Here is a 17,379-nt window from a genome sequence, read left to right on the forward strand (position 1 = left end):
GGAAATCCCGTGGACAAAGGAGCCTGGTGGGGTTACAGTCCATGGAGTTGAAAGAGTTGGACATGGCTCAGTGATCTTGCCTGGAGAATCCTGGGGACCAGGGGAGCCTGGTGGGCTGCCGTCTATGGGGTTTCACAGAGTCGGACACAACTGAAGTGACTTAGCAGCAGCAGCAGCAGCTAAACATCAACAACAGACAATGCTCTGGCTGAGCCCAAGTACTTATCCAGAATGCTAAAAATTACATATCCCAGGCTCCCTTGCAGCTAGGATACTCCAGAGATTTCCTGGCAGATGCATCCATATAGAAATTGGAAGAGAAATATCTTCCTGACAAATGTCTCATGGAGACATTTCATTTTGCTTTCCTTTAGAATTGAGAAGTAGATTACAAGCACTAGCAATAGTTATCATTCGAAATAACAGACATGCAGACTCTTTGACAATCTTCAGGGTCAAAAATAATTACAGCAGAAGAGAGAAGAGGTTGTTGCTGTTTAGTTGCTAAGTCCTGTCCTAATCTTTTACAACCTCATGGTTTGTAACCCACAAGGCTCTTCTGTCCATGGGATTTCCCAGTAAGAGTACTGGAGGGGGTGCCATTTCTTTCTTCAGGGGATCTTCCCAACTTAGAGATCGAACCCACATTGAACATGCATTGCAGGCAGATTCTTTACCCCTGAGTCACCAGGGAAGTTCCAGATAAAAAGTAGCCACCCCTTGATCTTTTCATGAAACACAGCATACCAGGTCCTTGAAATAAATAAATGTAAATGTTAAATACTTTAATAAACATCCCAAGAGTGGACTTTGGTGATATGTTCTGCTGAAGAAGTCAGCCCATATTTATCAGGCTTTCAAGAGATACTAACACAGGACAAAAGGCGAAGCTGGCTAACTGAAACTTCTCTTTGCAAATATTTTGTACAAATACTATTTTCTCCCCCATTTACAGCATGTCATGTTTTATATGATGTTGTGGTGACATCTTATAAATGATAGTAAAGAAAGCAGCGGACACTTAACAGTAAGACTTACTCAGAGATTTCCAATCTGCTCTTTGGAAGACAATAAGAAAAAATCAGCATTTATTTTTCTTTAAAATGTTTTTAGTCTAGAGGAGATCAAGAAAGGTTTTAAATCATCAATAATTTCCTGGATATTTGCTTGCCGTTACCTTTTCAGATAGCACTCTACTGAAATAATCTCATGAAATATAGAATAAGACTAAATTGCCACATTTTTCTCTTAGAATATTATTCTTTTTCCCTAATGTTATGTGGTAACCTTTCACTACTTGACACCTTGTACAGGGCATTCTGCAAAAAGGCACTTTTCTATTAATACTTTGAGGCCTGCATTCGGTCTATTGCTTCAATGGCTAGGAAAGAATAAAAAGCTATTCTTTTAAAAAATAAGTTCACTGTGGAAAAGAGTATGGCTTGGTCTCAGATTTAATTTATCCGTGACAAGTTAACATTTTGAAATATAAACTTTCTAAAGTTGTGCACTCATATCAATTTACATATATATATACTCATACATATATGTAAATTGGAGAAGGAAATGGCAACCCACTCCAGTGTTCTTGCCTGGAGAATCGCAGGGACGGGGGAGCCTGGTGGGCTGCCGTCTCTGGGGTCACACAGAGTCGGACACGACTGAAGTGACACAGCAGCATACGCATACATATATATGCTTCCCAGATGGTGCTAGTAGTAAAGAATCTGCTTGCCAACGCAAGTAATGCAAGAGACGTGGGTTCAGTCCCTGGGTAGGGAAGGTGACATGGAGAAGGAAATGGCCATGCACTCTAGTATTCTTGTCTGGAAAATTCCATAGATGGAGGAGCCTGGTGGGCTATGGTCCATGGGGCCACAAAGAGTTGGATACGACCGAGTGAATGAGCATATATAGCATACACACATGTACAGCTTTTTAACAATAGATTCCTCCCCACCCCCAACTAAATCAGATTCAGTATTGTGTTATATCGGTGCAAGCACATTTTGGTGGCAGTTTGTTTTTTCAATACTAAGGAGTCTTGTCAATTTTGGAAACTAAGGACACCTTAGGGGATCAGAACTAAGAACTGGATTTTAAGGTCTGCATATAGATCTGTTAGAAAACATTACATTTTAAAAAACATTTCCAATAAAAATGTACATACATTTTTAAACCATCTTGGACATAAACTTTATGGGTAGCAATAAGTGAATCAGAAACATATGGCCTGTATTTTCTCTCACATAAGAAAGTCTGGTTAGCTTAGTGTCTGAAATAGTTGATGAAACTTTTTTTTTTAATGTCAAGACTTATATAAGCAAAAGGACTAAAACTCTAGAATTCAAGAGTAGTTACTGCTGAAATGTGTTAGCAGAAGTCCTCAGCCTTTTTGGCACCAGGGACCTATTTCATGGAAGACAAGTTTTCCAAGGACTGGGGAGGGTGGCTGGAGGGATGATTTGGGGATGATTCAAATTTATTCAATTTGAATTTATTTTTTAAATAAATAAATGAAGCAACTTCCATTTATTGTGCATTTTATTTCTAATATGGTACTGCCCCTGATCTGACAGGAGGTGCCAGCTTGCAGCCATGAGGTTGAGGACCCTCGTGTTAGAGAAATGGAATCAATAGGGTATGTGTGCATGTATGTGTGTGTGTTGACTTCTATTGAATGACAGGCATCTTTTGCCCCTGCTTCCAGGTTCTTTAAGGTAATTTTTATGTACATTCCTCTATGTGTTTGTATATGTTCTCTCCAAATGAAATGTATTTCTTTTTCCAATGTAATACTTATAAAGTAGAAGACAAAAATTTTAGAGCTCTAAGAATGTAAAGTAATGATTATGTATGTGAATATCACTGCATTACAGAGATAATTATTAGTCTTCCAAGTAGAGACAACTGTAGGCAGAGGTAAAAACTCGGGAAACAGGATATAAGGCTTAAAATAGTTGCATGTTACAGTATTCCAAAGGATAGGTCCTCTGTAAAATAAAATAGATGTCAGTCCTTGCTATTTGTATCACTAACGTATGTCACAATCTGAAACGAGATATTGCCCTGGAAAGCACTTGGAGAGGTTATCCAGTGAATCCTAGTCCTCCATTCTGTCCTATATCTACTGATGATGTGCCACTTAAAGCTAATATTTAGGAAAATATTAGCTTTTATGTTTTAGGACTGTACAATCTGTTGTTGATTGAGTCTCAGAAAATGCTTTATAGTGTCTGAGTAGAATTCTCCTGTTGAATCAGATGAGTCTTCTGCCTAAAAGTATCACATATGGAAACCAATAGCACTATATCTTTTATTAATCATGTCACAATTTTCAGACTACTGTTTCAAATGTTTTTATAAGGCCACTGAAGCCTCAGAGCAAAATGAATATGTGGTTGTCAAGGCACATTCCTGGGCAAGGAGCCAGAGGGGCAACCAGGTAACACTCACCAGATGTTCTGTGATGATATGTGACATCATCTAAATCATACAGCTTCCCTTTCTTTGTGCTTTACTCATTTGCTAGTCATTGCCTGACATTTATTACATTTTTCTCCCTCACTTTTCTATATTTAGTCCAAAGCCCTCTTGAGTAGGTCTTCTAGGCTCTAGTAAAAATAATTTTTCCTATTCTCTTGAGATGAGCTCTGCCTCTGGTTATGAGCTAATGTTTTTGACATATAATCCCATTATCCAGGAATCAAGGTCCTGCTTATTGATTCCATCTGTACAGTCCATTGTTCACATCTTAGGTCTTTCTTTCTCAGGTTCTAACTCTTTGAAAGACAGTGTGCTGACAGCACCATCTGTGCTCCCAAGTCTTTCATCTTCTGACCCAGGAAGGTACAGTTCTTAAAGTGTTTTTCATCTAGACATGGGTCAGTAGGAGTGTTAGGTGCGTGTGGATGCAACATGGATGTGTTGTTGAGCAAGATGACACACACCCTACCCAAGAATGACCCACATTCAATGTTTTCAGTAACCCTAGATGTGAAATCATCAAACTTCTTTTGTAAGGCCCAAGTTGATACAATGTACTTTGTTCCCTGGAATTATTTGCAGAAATTGTGGAAAATTAGACATTGATGCTTCTAGGATCTGGAGTCCAATCTTTCAATGCATCGGTCTACCTAAGTCTATGGGCTTCCTTGGTGGCTCAGTGGTAAATAGCCTGCCAATACTGAAGACACAGGTTTGATCCCTCATCCAGGAAGATTTGGAGAAGGAAATGTCAAATCACTCCAGTATTCTTACCAGGAAATTCCATGGACAGATGAGCCTGGTGGGCTGCAGTCCATGAGGTCACAAAAAGTCAGACATGACTCATCGACTGAACACACAAACCTAAAAGCTAATATCTTTCAAATTGATTCATGCTTCCTCACTTTCCCCTCATATATGGGCATATGTCCTATAAAGTATGTAATGTGAAGCAAAATAGACTGAACTAGAATTCAGGTGCCCTGATTTGAGCTTTAACAATGGAAATAGCTTTGTAGTATTAGGCACACACTAAACTATCCTTAAGATTCTTATTTCCTCATCAGAAAAATTCATATAATGAGTTGATTGTATAGCATCAGAGTGTCAGTTGACTTTTAGGTAGGAATTTATCTTTTTTTTACTTTTTTTACTTTTTTACTTACTTTTAAAGTAAGATATGAAGTGGCATTTTGAAAAATGTTCCCTAAGTTTGAAAAAGAAAACAAACTGTTTATCTAGTGCTTTGTCTTAAAAAAAAAAAAAAAAAAGACAGCACTTCACTGTGATGTTAAACTAAATTGTATGTTCTCCATAAATACTCCAGAAGTTATAATAATGTTATCCATTTAAAACCTTTCAAGAGCTACCATGTGGGTGATATTTAAAGATCATTGTTCTGAAGCAATAATGTAGAATGAGCTACTGAGCTATCAACAGCCTGTGCTAGTGACAAACATAATTGTATATAAATGTTTTATATGATGCACCAACATGAGTATTTGATGAGTACATGCCATTAAATCCAAATTTATTTATCACTGCCATTCTGTGCAAGGATCTCATGTAAATTATTTCCCTTGGATGAGCTTTCCATTGCAAATATATTTCATTTATAAAACTCTTATTAATTTAACAGGCTCATGGTTTTACCATTTTCCTCATTAAGGAAATTTACCGTTTCCTCATTATTATGACATGTTAACCCAGAAATTTTCATAAGAAGGATTTAAAATTGTGGTACAAGTCCCTGGGATATTTTGTTTTATACAGCATAGCCTTTCCTTCTAGAAGAATTGTACAGCAGAAATACAGCAGCATACAGATGCCACACTTAGCCAAGGATAGAGTTTACTTTGTCTTGTTTTATCACCTACTTTTTGAATACCTAATACATCCAAGGCACTGGGATAGGCTATAGAAATACACAGACACAAAGGCCCAATCACTACACTTCAGGGACTCATTGTTTACCCTGGGGCAAAGGTCTGCCAGGGGCAAGACGGTGGACAGAGCCTTTGCACTCACCTTTCCTCTTTGCAAGTCTCAACATGCCATTAAACGAAGGTAAAGAAGAAATAATTTCATAACTAAGGGCACAGGTAGACAGCAGCAAAAAGATGGGTTTCAACAAATTTCTGGTAGACACAAAGGAGACGGATGGCTGAGTGATTAATCAAAGAACAGAAAGACAGAATCTAGAACACTGGCAGAGGGAGTTGTAGCTAATGAAAAACAGACTTTTCTGACAGAAACTCCAAAGGGACTGAAGACTGAGTGATGGCAGATGCTTTGATGGGTGGGAGGAAGAAACAGATCTAAGAACAAGATGATTAATGGAGGACGTACATGGCTGAAGTGAACTGCCCACACCTCTTCCTGCAACTCCTTATGCTGGATGCTTTACTCCAGGCATGAATACAAATTTTAAAAAAAGCTGTCTGGGGAAAATAATAGTAATTAGTTAAAACAATAGAGACCCAGAGTGAAATCTTTCTTATCTGGTCATATACAAGTCCCCCAGTACAGAAGTCACTTCCATGACTTCTCACTCAAAAGCATTTCCTACTGAATTCAAAGTCTCCCAGTTCAATATTCTCAGAAGTTTATGAAAACACTCCAACATGAAAAAGAATGATGGAGATACACTAAGTAAATACTAACAGTGATATGATTAATTTAGAGAACCGAAATGAGTTTTACAAATTTCATGAATATCAGAGGTGAATTTGAGAAAGTTCTTCATGTACAAACTAACCAAATGCTAAAAAAGAAAAATAACAATAATGAGAAGGAAGAAAAAGTCTTGGAAATTAAGTCATTGTTGGAATAACATGTTCAATAGGAACGTTGGAAGAATAAGTATCAAGTAATTTCTCATTTAACATAACACAAACAAAGAGATATACAAGAGAAAAGAAATGATCAGTTTATGATGCCTAACATTTGACTAATAGGATTTTTTGGTGAAGAGGATGAAGAAAACAGTGGTAAAGTGATCAAAGATAAAGTGCCAAAAAATCCTTCAAAGCTAATGGGAGAAACAAATTTAATTCTAATTAAAAGAGATTTTCCAAGCACTGAACCTTAAAATATCTAGGCATATTACTGTGAAATATAAGAAAAAACAAGGATTAAAGATCCTGAAATTACCTATAAATGACAGATAGTCAGACTATCATTAACTTAGCATCCTAGATGAAAATGGAGAAGCACTTTCATAGTTCTTAGGGGAAATGGTTTTCTATGTAGATTTATATACTCAGCAAACTTTCACTGTAATATGAGGAGTAAATAAAATATTCTAAAACCTGAAGGAATTCATGAAATAATAAGAAGACAAAGTAGGAAATTTCCAATTTTAACATTGTAGTAGCCTAAAGTCTAGTTTAGACCAGAAGGAAGTATCCAAATGGGCTTCCCCTATGGCCCATTTAGTAAAGAATCTGCCTGCAATGCAGGAGACACAGGTTCAATCCCTGGGTCATGAAGATCACCTGGAGTAGGAAATGGCAACCCACTCCAGTATTCTTGCCTGGAAAATCCCATGGACAGAGGAGCCTGGCGGGCTACACTCCATGGGGTCACAAAGAGTTGGACATGACTGAAGGGACTTAACACAACATCCAAATATTCATATCTATTCTCTTTATATAACCAGTAACCATCACAGGGGAACCAGACAGGAGAGAATATAGTTAAACAGTATGTGGTCCTACTTTTAACTCCAATTTATATTTGCGTTGCTCTTTTTAAATTAACCTATTGACCTATTAACCCCCTTCACCTACCACTGCCTTGTCATGGCAAAAGGGCTTGCATAACTCTATGAAGCTATGAGCCATGCTGTGCAGGGCCACCCTAGATGGACAGGTCATACTGAACAGTTCTGGGAGATGGTGAGAGACAGGGAGGCCTGGAGTGCTGCAGTTCATGGGGTCACAAAGAGTCAGACACGACTTGGTGACTGAACATCAACAACACTGACAAATTATGATAGACTTATTTTAGCTTTAAGAGAAGAATATAAAAACAAACACATAGTGAGTGAATAGAGATGAGTTGGAGGGAAGGAAGGAGAGCACCTGTTTCCTCATTTTAGAAAGTGGGTGCCAAGACAAGATAATTAAGACTGATAGAAAATAGTTATTTGAATTTGCAGATGACATTAATGGAGGAAGAAACTGAGAATTATGGAATAACTATCTGATAAATAAGCAAATTTTATACTTTTTTAGAAAACTGTTTATAGATCTGAGGGTATTTTCAGACTAACTAATTCCAGAAATGCTTTTAAGTATTTGCTTCTGGGTAGTGGTATGAGGGATACTGAGGCCATATTAAGGTTGATTTTACTGTCCACTTTTTGGTAGTATCTGGTTTTTCAAACTTTTTTGTAGTAATTCGATAAAATACATTAAAAGATGCAATTGCAATAGGAAAAGTACTAGAATATTGATATCTATAGAAATCTATATGAACACATGGAAAGAATAATGGTTAATTCCAGTTACTCTCCTCTGTATCCATTTTAATAAACCATTTAAAATGCATGGTCACGGATTGGAGTTTTTAGGTTGAGGGAGGCTAATGCACTTGCTCAAATGCATTATGTCTAGGTATACATTTACATATTGATTGATGGAAGTTATTAAGGCTCTACATTCATTTACTCTCCTAGTGGGACTATCTCTATCTCTGTTCTATAATTGATTAACTATTATTGATTATCTGGTCTTCCCTGGTGGCTCAGTCAGTGAAGGCTGCCTTCAATGCAGGTTCAGTCCCTGGACTGGGAAAATCCCCTGCAGAAGGAAATGGCAACCCAGTCCAGTATTCTTGCCTGGAGAATTCATGGGGTCACAAAAAGTCAAACATGACTGAGTGACTAACACATATTATCAATTACCTATCATTGACTAACTCTTACTTGATTTTAATTTCTTATTGGCTTTAATTTTACTTCCCATAAAAATTTTCTTCAGTTTGATTACTTTGATTACTCTCAATGATTTAACCAGGTGTGCTCGTGGTAAAGAATCTGTCTGCCAATGCAAGAGACTCAGGAGATGTGGGTTTGATCCTTGCGTAGGGAAGATCCCCTGGAAGAGGGCATGACAACCCACTCCAGTATTCTGAATCTCATGAACAGAAGAGACCAGCAGCCTGCAGTCCATAGGGTCACACAGAGTCAGACATGACTGAAGTGACTTAACACACACGCAATGATTTTACACAGAAAGATAATCAGATTTTAACACAAAGCTCTGACCCTGGAAGACATTTCAAATATGCTGGCCCATGGTCTGCCCAAATATTTCTAAGATCGTGTTCTACTATTTTACTGTTCAAGTATACTAATGCACTGATGTAGAGTGATTAAGCTCTGCAGGAGTGCTTTTTATAGAGGATCTGCCAACAAGATCTCAACTATTCTTTCTCTGACCACCAAATGTAGCAATGCTTAGTCACAGCTTGGCAATCCTTCTCTTAAATACTTTGTGTTTCTATATGTGTAATAGCGACCTTCTATTGATGTTGTAAGCACTAGTAACTTTTAGGAATTATGTATTTTATAACTGGTTAAGTTGAGAATCATGTGCGTGCATCTAAGTCACTTTAGTAGTGTCTGACTCTTTTTGACCCTATAGAATGTAACCCCTCTTCAGGGCTCCTCTGTCCATGGGATTCTCCAGGCAAGAATCCTGGAGTGGGTTGCCATACCCTCCTCCAGGGGATCTTCCTGAACTAGGATCTCTTATGTCTCCTGCATTGCAGGCAGGTTCTTTACCACTAGTGACACATGGCAAGTCCTGAGAATCACAGGTGTGAGCTTTATTTCTGTGTCATGGTAAGCTAAATTTTAAAAATGGAGATGTTCCTATAGAATAATAGAGTTAGTTGCTCAGTCATGTCTGACTCTGTGACCCTATGAACTGTAGCCCTTCAGACTACTATATCCATGGAATTCTCCAGGCAAGAATATTGGAGTGGGTAGCCTTTCTCTCCAGGGGACCTTCCTGACCCAGGGATCAAACCTGGGTCTCCTGCCTTGCAGGCAGTTTCTTTACCATCTGGGCCACCAGGGAAGCACCCCTATAGAACCATTTGCATATAATTGCTTCTTCCAGGGCTTATTCTGGGTCTGGCACCTAAAACGAGTACTCTGCTATGTCTGTTTTTAAATGATTATTAATTATATTATCTGATTCTATGTGTTTTAAATGTAGGGCCTTTGTTTGTTCTGATTCATTATAAGCTGGTAAAACCCCGCAAAAGAGATCCAATATGAAATGGGGTTTATTTTTAGATTCGAGAGCATGAGAATAAAGATGTTTTAGGATTGTTGGCAGCTTTTGCGTCCTCACTGGTAAAATGTGTTTTTATTTCTATATAATTACAAAAATATGTAATTTATCCTTTCAAGCAGTGACTATAGCTAGAGATTGGAGGGGAGCCAAAGTGCTGAACATCTTGCAGAATGGAGTTAAGGGTAATCCACAAATTGAACACTGGCAACTCTCACCTCTGCACCTGGAAAACTAGTTTAAAAGATCTGGAAAGGTGGGACACAAATCATCTGGGTGAGCAAAATTCGTTAGGAATAAATCAGCCTGGGCTTTGCAAATGTAAATCATCTCCCCTCTGCCTTGAAAGGATACTTTATGAGGCTTCACAAAGAGTAAATAAAGGAAGGTTGCCAGATGTACTCAGTTTAGATTTTCAATGCCTCTTAAGAGAGATATTTTTATCCTGAGTATCACCTGACAGTGAGAATCTGTGTCTGCATTTAGAGAACACACAAGAAGCTCTCTTGCCATCTGTCCAATCTAAGGTCCAGCTTTACCAAAGACCACAGGGATAGATGCCACCCCCAGACAAATCCATTTCTTGTTGCAGGTTGATTCCCAGGAATCTATAAATTCTTCACGACAGAGGGAGAAGAGGGAAAGTTCTGTCAGTGATTAAAAACTGGAGACAGGATAAAAAGGCAAGATTCTGAATGATGTCTTGCTGCTGTAAGGAAAGAGCCACCTGCTTATTGGAACAGAGTCACGTATTTAATTCATTATTTAGAATAGGAGAGGGTGAGCTGATTGTGTTGAATTACTGAGGACAAGCACTTGGAAGGAGAAGAATAATCCTGAGAAAGCAGTAGGTAAAGAAGTAGGAATACACACAGCCACACACATTCTTGTCTGTAAGAAATAAAAAAATTTTTTAGAATTATTTCCTTTATTTAACCAATTTATCTAATTAAGGAGATACTACACACAAAATTAGCCTTAAATTCAAAGACTGGAGGCAAATGATTGACGCAAAAAGTGTAAGTAGATTTCAAAGCAAGGAATAAACTCTGCTGTTTGAGGTGGTTGGGGAAGGTGTCATGGAGCAGATGTGACTTGATCTTTAAAAGGGATGTGAATCAGTAATTGGGGTAGACATTTGACCAGGTACAAAATGGGTACAAATAATATTATTATTTTTTTTAGGGCAGCATTTAACAGAACATTTATTGACTGAAGAAGTACTGTGATAAGTTTAATGTGTCCATTGATGACTATTGAACAGGTGAAAGGCCATGATCAAGGCAGCCTTTTGGCTATATTTACTATATGTGATATAATACATAAAGAATGGGTCACATCTATGGGTTAAAAAACAGAGATGCAATGGTTGGAATTAGCCAGGTTTCAAACTCTGACTCTATTGCCTGAGGTGAATTTTTTCTAAATTGATTTAGATGAATATTAAATAGGAATCAAATGCAATGAGGTCTCTTTTTGAGGAGAGGGTAATGAACAAACTGGGTCAACAAAGAACAACAACAACAATTAAAAGAAAAGCACAGGAGAAAATCCAATCCTGATCTTCAAGTTACTAACATCTGTCAATAATTAAAATAATGTTACTGACTCATGAAGAAAAGATAGTCTAATGGGACATAATAGAAAACCCAGGAATAGGCCCTTATGGCAGAAAGTGAAGAGGAACTAAAAAGCCTCTTGATGAAAGTGAAAGAGGAGAGTGAAAAAGTTGACTTAAGCTCAACATTCAGAAAACTAACATCATTGCATCTGGTCCTATCACTTCATGGGAAATAGATGGGGAAACAGTAGAAGCAGTGTCAGACTTTATTTTTGGGGGCTCCAAAATCACTGCAGATGGTGACTGCAACCATGAAATTAAAAGACGCTTATACTCCTTGAAAGGAAAGTTATGTCCAACCTAGACAGCATATTCAAAAGCAGAGACATTACTTTGTCATCAAAGGTCCATCTAGTCAAGGCTATGGTTTTTCCAGTGGTCATGTATGGATATGAGAGTTGGACTGTGAAGAAAGCTGAGCACTGAAGAATCGATGCTTTTGAACTGTGGTGTTGGAGAAGACTCTTGAGAGTCCCTTGGACTGCAACGAGATCCAACCAGTCCATTCTAAAGGAGATCAGTCCTGGGTGTTCATTGGAAGGACTGATGTTGAAGCTAAAATGCCAATACTTTGGCCACCTCATGTGAAGAGTTGACTCATTGGAAAAGACCCTGATGCTGGGAGGGACTGGGGGCAGGAGGAGAAGGGGATGACAAAGGATGAGATGGCTGGATGGCATCACCGACTTGATGGACATGAGTTTGAGTGAACTCCGGGAGTTGGTGATGGACAGGGAGGACTGGTGTGCTGTGATTCATGGGGTCACAAAGAGTCAGACACAACTGAGTTACTGAACTGAACTGATACAAGAGAGGGGGAGGATTAGGCAATAAATCACATGGGAACAAGTAGATAATAGTCTGATAAGAATATTAACTAGAATATATACATCACATTGCATACCAGAATACATTGCAAGTAGCTACAGCATTCAAATATATAAAATAAAAACATAAATATATATGAAAAAAATGTGGAAAAATTGTTTTCATCTTTGATTAGAGAGGACTTTTCTTCTAGTTCAAGTTCCAGTATATATTAAAATTGTTAAATTTGATTCCATAAAAACAAGAAAATTCTATACAGCAAAGTCAAAATAATAATCCATGAAGACATCTACTATTCATATGGCAGACAAATGGTTAATACATAAAGAGCTTCCACAAATAAATTAAAAATACTAGATTTAAATATAGAAATGAGCAAACAATGAGGAGGACAGGCAAGGAGTGGGAGAGGGAGAATAGAACAGAATAGAAAATTAAAAAAGGTTCTTAAACATTAACAAAATGCTCAAGTTCATTCATAATGATAAACACAAACTAAAATTCATAGATAAACACAAACTAAAAGTCAACCGATATACCATTCTTTTAGCTTCCTATTTGACAAAAATTCAAGTTTCCTTACTCTCTAAGTGGCAGAAGTTGGGGTGAGGGTGTAAGTACATCCCATACCTATGGATGGAATTTAGCAAAATATTACAAATGCATTCTTCAATCCAGTGATTCTCCTTCTGGGCCTTTATCAAACAGATGTACTTTCCCATTTGAAATGCTCTATGTGAAAGAGTTTGACTGTGTGGATCATAACAAACTGTGCAAAATTCTTAAAGAGATGAGAATACCTGACTACCTTACCTGCCTCCTGAGAAACCTGTATGCAGGTCAAGAAGCAACAGTTAGAACCAGACATGGAAAGACAGACTGGTTCCAAATTGGGAAAGGAGTACGTCAAGACTGTATATGGTCACCCTGCTTATTTAACTTTTATGCAGAGTACATCATGAAATGCCAGGCTGGATGAAGTACCAGCTGGAATCAAGATTGCCGGGGGAAATATCAGTTACCTCAGATATGCAGATGACACCATTCTTACGGCAGAAAGCAAAGAACTAAAGAGCCTCTTGATGAAAGTGAAAGAGGAGAGTGAAAAAGTTGACTTAAAACTCAACATTCAGAAAACGAAGATCATGTCATCTGGCCCCATTACTTCATGGCAAATAGACAGGGAAACAATGGAAACAGTGAGAGACTATTTTCTTGGGCTCCAAAATCACTGCAGATGGTGACTGCAGCCATGAACTTAAAAGATGCTTGCTCCTTGGTAGAAAAGTTATGACCAACCTAGACAGCATATTCAAAAGCAGAGACATTACTTTGCCAACAAAGGTCCATCTAGTCAAAGCCATGGTTTTCCCAGTAGTCAAGTATAAAACTCTGATACTTTGGATGCAAAGAACTGACTCATTGGAAAAGACCCTGATGCTGGGAAAGATTGAAGGCAGGAGGAGAAGGGGGCAACAGAGGATAAGATGGTTGGATGGCATCACTGACTGGATGGACATGAGTTTGAGCAAACTCTGGAAGTTGGTGATGGACAGGCAAGCCTGGCGTGCTGTAGTCCATGGGGTTGCAAAGAGTCAAACATGACTGAGTGACTGAACTGAACTGAACTGATATGCAAGAGCATTCATGCAGAATTTGTAACAGCAAAAAATAGTAACTTTTTTGTTACTGTCATTGATAAATAACAAACTTCAAAATGTATCCTAATTTAAAAAAATCTTTTCAAGTAAAGCAATGACAGAATAGCTTCTTATTGTAAGCCACAGAAGAGCCTTATCAAATATTTTAACCACTTTATTCACCAAATGAAATTCAATGGCATCATTTTCCCATGAACCATGAATAAGAAAGGGAGGAAAAAAACATTAGTGGGCATACAGAATTGTTCAGGAAATCAAGACTACCTTAAGGTTGATATATGTTGTTAACCATTTTGTAATTTTAGGAAATATTAAAATAATACCATATACTAAATACTAAAATAATACCAATAATAATACCAACTAACACCTTGTAGTATTACAACATGCATTTTTCTTTCTCTCTGTGAACACCTATGGTAATGTTGTTAGGCCCAGCATGTGTAGCTTTCAGGCAAAAAAAAACAAAACAAAACTATTCATTGTGAATCAAATAAAATGCTTTCTGCTATAGAAAAAAATTGGTTTCTCCACGCTTAAGAATACTATGCAATTTTAACTATGTGTGAGACTTCTTTTTCAAAAATAGAATTTGACTTTGCATTTCAATTCATTGAACGGGTATTCATGAAACAATTATTCCAATGACTTGATCTTCATTAAGAAGCAGCACTGGAAAAACTAAACAAAATTTGGACGATTGAAGGCTAAGGGCAAAAAAACCTCAGTGTTATAAATATTAATCTCCCACATAGATATCTTCAGCTCAAACTCTTGTCAGAAACAGCGTTGGCAACGGTGAATAGAAGAAAAAAAGTAGCAACCTTCAAAGCTGAAATTATTGGTGAAATAAAACCCTACCATCTCTGGCTGATTTTCACCCTGAGAGTCAGAAACTCAGCAGATATTATTGGAAGGATGGTGGATGCCCAACTTCTGATTTATCATTTTTATCAGATATACTTTTTCTATGTTTGAATTGTCATCAACTCTTCTATCATGATATAGTCATCTTTCAACATTTAAGTTTTTGTTTCATTTTTGTTTTCTTTCCTAGATGATCTTGTGCCCAGAGAACCACAGAATGGTCTATTATAAAATGAAATAAATAGATTGCTTAGGAAATCAATACCAACCATTGGGGTGATAATCTTATCTTTTCCTTTTTCATGTCCAGAAGTAATTGAGAAGTAAGCACAGGCATCAGAGAACCAAAAATATTCATTTGTAAAAGCTGATAAACAGTGGATTGGAACATACAGCTTAGCCTTAAACTGGAACCAGACTTCTACTCTGTTCCGATTCTCAATCCCAATTATCTTTCTTTTATCTGGAACCTCATTGCTGACTCCTATAGTATATAGCTTTCCTTTTTTTTTTTCTTTTTGTATTGTGTGATGCATGCTCAGTTGTGTAGGACTCTTTGTGATCCAATGGACTGTAGCTTGCCAGGGTCCTATGTCCATGGAATTTTCCAAGCAAGAATCCTAGAGTGGGTTGCCATATCCTACTTCAGGGGATCTTCCTAACCTGGGGATCAAACCCACTTCTCTTGCATCTCCTGCATTAGCAGGTGGATATTTTATCAGTTGTGCCACCTAGGAAGCCGTATAGTGTGCCTATAAGATGACCTTACGATAGAGTGGGTAAACAGTGACTAAGAAGCCCAGGAGAAGTGGCACCTAGAACACAATTTCACGCATCATCAAATTTCACTCATTTTGGGAAAAAATAAGCCAGAGAAGCCAGGGTGGGAATGGAGAATCCCGGATCTTGAGTCATGCCCTCCAGTGCCTCAAGCCAACATGTTAGTAGAATGCAAATGTGTTCTCTCTTAAGACTAAGTCAGCAATAACTTTTTATTCATCAGCACTTCCTCTTAGATAACATCAGATAATCTTGATACAAAAACTCCTGTCAAAACTCTAACACCTAGAACTAAAAACTTGAGATGGAAGAACTGAAACATGCAAAGTACAACGAGAGAGAGGAGACACATATTCAGGTGGGGGTCGTAGTTCAGGGTTTTGGGTAGCCAGGCTGCCACATGATGATTCTGGATGTCAGCACAAATTTCAACACAATTTTTCAATTTGGGGGGCCAATTTTCTAAGATAAAGGTAGTAATGTCTAACACCTACTTTATGCTATTATCTAGAATTAGCAAGGATATGCGATTTCTCTTCCGTTTTTATTTTCTTCAGGACCGACTCTAACTACTGCGATTGCAAACGGAACAGAATATTTTGATTTTTATCCTTGGAAGCATTATGAGCAAACTCACCTCAATGAGTAATCATAATAATGAAAATGAACATTTGTTGAACACTTCTAATTGTATTAGACATCATGTCTCAGCCCCTTGCATGTATTATTCCATTTAATATTCATAACTTTAATAGGTATTATCAAACCATTTTGCAATTAGACTCTATTTTTATCTGAGAGCAAAATTCTTTCTCTAGGGTGCAAACCTTTAAAGAACTACATAGACACCCAGGAAACTAGATAAACAAACTGATTTTAAGCTTCTTAATATTGACTATTGTATCTATTAAAGATGTAATCCATGTTTTCTTTCCTAATCAAATGGTATCATTTTATTAATTCAGCTACCACTTATGTCCCCAGCATGTTGTACTCATTTCAGGAGAATAGTAATGAACAGGGCAGACACTGGATTTCCTATTGAGTCATCATCTAGGTGGCAGTCAGTTGGATTTGACACAGCTGATGCTCACTTACTTTTTCCCAGAAGGCCAATAGTCCTAGCAAGATATCACAGGGTATTAGGAGCAGGGCTTCCCAGGTGGCATTAGTGGTAAAGAACCCACCTGCCAATGCAGGAGACATAAGAGACATGAGTTTGATCTTTGGGTCAGGAAGATCCTCTGGAGGAGGGCATGGCAACCCACTCCAGTATTCTTGCTTGGAGAATCCCATGGACAGAACAACCTGGTGGGCTACAGCCCATAGGGTCACAAAGAGTCAGACATGACTGAAGGGGCTTAACACGTGTGCACAAGAAATTGAATACAGTAAATAGTCCCCTCTAGGCAAGTATTATTTACTCACATTGATATTACCCCAGAGTAACAGGTAAGAATCCTAGGGAAGATTGCTATGGGTTACTATATAATTTGCTAACTACTCTCTGTGAATGAACTTCATTCTTGAGTGAACTACTAGGGCCCTTACTGAACAGTCTGAATTCCAAAGCTCTGAGCTACAATTTAGATGTTCCAAAAACAGTGGAATACTGGCAGGTGCATATGAAATCACTAGCTAGAAAATGAGAAACAAAAACAAACAAAAAGAAAGGTCTGTGCATCTTGTGCTAAGGCCTCAACAGAGCTGAATTGGCCTTGATTTGCACATAATAAAAAAATAAAGCACAACAGGTGAAATTGCTGTGGTCCTTTAAAGTTATTTATTACCTTACCCTTATATAGTAAGGGCTTTCCTGATGGCTCAG

Source organism: Bubalus bubalis, chromosome 22 (genome assembly GCF_019923935.1).
Source record: "Bubalus bubalis isolate 160015118507 breed Murrah chromosome 22, NDDB_SH_1, whole genome shotgun sequence".
Taxonomy (NCBI): Eukaryota; Metazoa; Chordata; class Mammalia; order Artiodactyla; family Bovidae; genus Bubalus; species Bubalus bubalis.